Source organism: Colobus angolensis, unplaced genomic scaffold (assembly GCF_000951035.1).
Source record: "Colobus angolensis palliatus isolate OR3802 unplaced genomic scaffold, Cang.pa_1.0 Scaffold237, whole genome shotgun sequence".
NCBI classification, from domain to species: Eukaryota; Metazoa; Chordata; class Mammalia; order Primates; family Cercopithecidae; genus Colobus; species Colobus angolensis.
In genome coordinates this window covers 2295233-2300444 of record NW_012115566.1, presented here as the reverse complement: position 1 = coordinate 2300444, position 5212 = coordinate 2295233, and positions in this window count along the sequence as shown.

Below are 5212 nucleotides of genomic sequence, written 5' to 3'. Positions count from 1 at the left end.
AAAAAAAAAAAAAAAAAAAAAAAAAAACCTCTCACATATAAATATTCACCTGGATGATTCTCCACAAACCGAATAAACCCCGCTTACCAGCACGCAACTCAAGAGCACTCCAAGTTCCTTTCCAATCACTATACAGAGGGAACCACTATTGTGACTCGCTCCCTTCAACCAGTGCGAAGGCAAGGTCTTGCTTTGTAGTCCAGGCTGCAGGGCAGTGGCATAATCAGCTCACTTGAACTCTTGGGCTCAAGTAATACTCCCGCCTCAGCGTAAGCCACTAAAGGCCGGCTAATTTTTAATTTTTTTTTGTAGAGATGGGGTCTTACTGTGTTGCCAGGGCTGGTTTCTAACTCCAGGACTGTCTTCTAACTCCTTGGCTCAAGTGATCCTTCCGCCTCAACTAACTAAATAAAGTGTTGGGATTGGAGGCGTGAGCCACTACGCACCGAATCACTGAAGCTGTATTGTATAGACATAGCTCCTTTTTTTTTTTTTTTTTGAGACGGAGTTTCCCACTTTGTTGCGCAGACTGGATTGCAGTGGCGCGATCACGGCTCACTGCAGCCTCTGCCTCCTGGGCTCAAGCAATTCTCCTGTCTCAGCCTCCGGAATAACTGGGATTACGGCGCCCGCCACCACGCCTGGCTAATTTTTGTATTTTTAGTAGAGACGGAGTTTTACCATGTTGATCAGGTTGTTGTTGAACTCCTGATCTCAAGTGATCCACCTGCCTCGGCCTCCCAAAGTGCTGGGATTACAGGCGTGAGCCAGCGCACCCGGCCAGCACCTTCTATTCTCAGATCTTCCAGGGTATATTTTTCTATCGTGTAAAGGTTACTATTTTGCCTAACAAGCAAAAGGTTTTTGGATAAAAAATATGATGCCTTTTCTTTTTGTCATGTTGCTTCTGTGAGTCTCTGTTTGAACCGATAGAATCTTTGCATATTATTAAGCATAAACACAGAAAGACTTTTTGTATTCTCTCCTTGATCTTCAGCCATCTCAGGAACCTTTGTCCCTTCTTTGTCCTGAGCTATGTTGTTGAACCCTAAATCCATTACCCTCTTTACTTTTTTTTTTTAGACAGTCTCACCTTGTTGCCAAGGCTGGAGTGCAGTGGAGCGATCTCGGCCCACTGCACCCTTCTCCTCCTGGGTTCAAGCGATTTTCCTGCCTCAGCCTCCTGGGATTACAGGAGCGTGCCACCACAGCCAGATAATTAGTAGAGACCTGTTTTCGCCATGTTGGCCAGGCTCGTCTTGAACTCCTGACCTCAGATGGTTCGCCTGCCTCAGCCTCCCAAAGTGCTGGGATTAGAGGCACGAGCCACCGCGCCTGGTCGCTACCTTTCTTTTTACTCTGTGTTTGTCTGCAGGCTTTGAGAGGCCCAGGTGGTGCCTACCCGAGTAGGTGCCAATGTGCAGGATCTCATCTGTGCAATGCAGGTGAGTTTGGCTTCCTTGGAATCTCGAGAGCAGACCTTTGTCAACAGTTTTCTGCAGAGAGTTTCCTTGGGGATCTCGAAAAAGGAACAGGGCTCCGTTTTGAGCAAAGTGGGGAACTGGACATTCTTTACCCTGAATGACAGAAAGGAGTTCAAGAAATAGATAACGTGGCAACCTCATGTGGATGTGTGAACTGATACTTAGAAGCCGTCAAGGCTTTAAAGAAATTATATCCCGGCCGGGTGCGGTGGCTCGTGCCTATAATCCCAGCACTTTGGGAGGCTGAGGCAGGCGGATCACAAGGTCAGGAGTTCAAGACCAGCCTGGCCAATATGGTGAAACCCCGTCTGTACTAAAAATACAAAAATAGTTAGCTGGACATAGTGGTAGTCTTTTGTAGTCCCAGCTACTTGGGAGGCTAAGGCAGGAGATTGCTTTAACCCGGGAGGCGGAGGTTGCAGTGAGCCAAGATCGTTCTGGGGAGACAGAGTGAGACTGTCTCAGACAAAAAGAAAAAAAAAAAAAAAGAAAAAAAAATTATATATTGGCCTGGCCTCTATGGGGACCCCTAATATTGGCATTATGAGCACGATGCTCTAATCAAGTAAGCTGATCAGTTTTAACTAAGAAAATTTTCTTTTTTTTTTCTTTTTTGAGAAAGGGTCTCGCTCTGTCGCCCAGGCTGGAGTGCAGTGGCATGATCTCGGCTCACTGCAAGCTCCGCCTCCTGGGGTCACGCCATTCTCCTGCCTCAGCCTCCCGAGTAGCTGGGACTACAGGCGCCTGCCACCACGCCCGGGGTTTGACCGTGTTAGCCAGGATGGTCTTGATCTCCTGACCACGTGATCCACCCACCTCGGCCTCCCAAAGTACTGAGATTACAGGCGTGAGCCACCACACCCGGCCGAAAGTTTTCATTTTCTTTTTTCTTTTTTTTTTTTCAGAGGAAGTCTCGCTCTTGTCCTCCAGGCTGGAGTGCAATGGTGCGATCTTGGCTCACTGCAACCTCCGCCTCCCAGATTCAAGCTCTTCTCCTGCCTCAGCCTCCTGAGTAGCCAGGATTACAGGTGCCTGCCACTATGCCAGGCTAATGTTTGCATTTTTAGTAGAGCCAGGGTTTCACCATGTTGGCCAGGCTGGTCTCGAACTCCTGACCTCAGGTGATCTGCCTGCTTCAATCCTTCCAGACTGCTGGGATTACATGCATGAGCCACCACACCCGGCTCCATTTTCTTTTAAGACTGCATTAAACCATCATTGTCATGTAAAGTTTCACTATAATAAAGGAAGCAATTCTGTCTTTCCATATCCACCTTCCATAATCCCCAGGTCACACCTCACCTGTGTCAGTAAAGTCTATCCAAATGATTGTAAGTTACTTGTTTTAATAAGGAAATACAAAGACAAAAACCTATTTTGTTTGCAGCTCCCTCACAGAAAATCCAATCTCTAAATCCAAAACCCAGATTTGAAGGAGCAAGTTTCTGTTGTTTCACTTGTTTGAATTTGGCCCAGAAAATTCTTAGAGAAGGTGCTAGCTGGGGTGAATTTCCTCTGCATCCCTTGTGAAGTTCTGGAGCTAATCAAGGCCACTACTCTTAATTCTAAGGGCTGGATTCCAAAAGCTGGAATCAGAGCATGAGTGTCTTGTGGATCTGACTCCCTGAGTCATGTATGCACCCTGGATTCACAGGTCCAGGTCACTACTGACAGATCCAATTAACAAGGAAAGACATTCCATGTGGGTCTTTTTTTTTTTTTTTTTTTGAGACAGAGTCTCACTCTGTTGCCCAGGCTGTCCAGGGGCACAGTCGCAGCTCACTACAACCTCAGCCTCCTGGGTTCAAGCAATTCTCTGCCTCAGCCTCCTGAGTAGCTGGGATTACAGGCACCTGCCAACACACCCAGGTAATTTTTGTATTTGTAGTAGAGATGGGGTTTTACCATCTTGGCCAGGCTGGTCTTGAACTCCTCACCTCGTGATCCACCCTCCTCGGCCTCCCAAAGTGCTGGGATTACAGGCGTGGCCAGGTGAGAGTGCAGTGGCACAATCATGGCTCAATGCAGCCTTGACCTCCCAAGTTCCTGGGCTCAGGCAGTCCTCCCCTCTGTTTATTTAGAAGTTGCACAATCTCAGCTCACAGCAACCTCTGCCTCCCTGGTTCAAGAGATTCTCCTGCCTCAGCCTCCTCAGTAGCTGGGACTACAGGAGCCTGCCACTATGCCTGACTAATTTTTGTATTTTTAGTAGAGACAGGGTTTCACCATGCTGACTAGGCTGCTCTCAACCTCCTGACCTCAGGTGATCTGCCCGCCTCGATGTCTCAAAATGCTGGGATTATAGGCATGAGCCACTGGGCCTGGCCCCTCCTTATGTGTGGGGAAAAGAGAGATCAGACTGTTACTGTGTCTATGTAGAAAGAAGTAGACATAAGAGACTCCATTTTGTTCTATTTTTTATATATGGCATAATGTATTTAACTGATTACCTAAGATAAATAGCTTTTTCTTAATCTTTCTATTACAAATAATATCAAGTGAATAATTTAAACATAATTGTTATGCCTGCAAGCATCCTTTGTACACATGTGAAATGCACATCAAGGGACATATGATATATACATTTGAAATGTTGATGGATTCTGCCAAATTGCCCTCTGCAGCGTGATTTATTTCTTTGTGGTGAGCACAATAAAACAGGATCCTGGCCATACTCAATATCACACTTGCACAATATTAGATTATCTGTTGCAACTATGAAGCAAAATCAGGCAATCCATGAAGACTCTAGAAGAATAAAAAGTGGCTGGGTGTGGTGGCTCACGCTTGTAATCCCAGCACTTTGGGAGGCTGAGGCTGGTGGATCACCTGAGGTCAGGAGTTTGAGACCAGCCTGGCCAACATGGTGAAACCCCATCTCTACTAAAAATACAAAAATTAGCTGGGCGTGGTGGCAGGCACTTGTAATCCCAGCTATTTGGGAGGCTGAGGCAGGAGAATCGCTTGAACCCTGGAGGTGGAGGTTGCAGTGAGCCAAGACCGCACCAATGAACTCCAGCCCGGCCAACAACAGCGAAACTCTATCTCAAAAATAAATAAATAAATAAATAAGTAAAGAAATAGTAAGGTATTCTAGCCATGAATAATGCTTGAAAGATCATGCTATACAAATAAAAAACTCTGATCTCGGATTGACCTAGATGAGGTTGTAGGCCAAGGCAAAAATTACACTTCTACTGCAGAGATTGAACCCTGCTTCATACAAAACAAAGGATATTTGAAACTGTACTAACGCTAGGAAGAAATACATGATGACAAGCTAAGAGTGTCAATTGTCAGAACAGGCATAGTTGGAGTTCTGGGGTTTTTCTGGGGACAGAATTACTGGGAAATTCACTGATCTCCCCCACATGCAGAATAATCTGCCATCAGATTCTATAAAACAAGTTTTTCTACTTTACTTTGAAACTCTGAAGAAGACAGCCCCACAAAATATTATCACGTTGCAGAAAATTTTGCTAGATCATTAAAGTAAAAGAAATGTTAATTAACAGTAAATAACTTGTTAAACTTAAATTTTCCGTCCGCTCAAAATACCTTCCCTTCCTCTTCACCACAAGTTTACTCAAATTTTAGATATACCTCAAGATTCTTCCCTGGGAGGTTTCCTCAGAGCATTGTAAGTTAGATGTCCTTCCTCTGATTTATCACGAGAAAAATATTATATGTATGATTTTCTACATGGAATAAAAGTAGGATTTAATTCT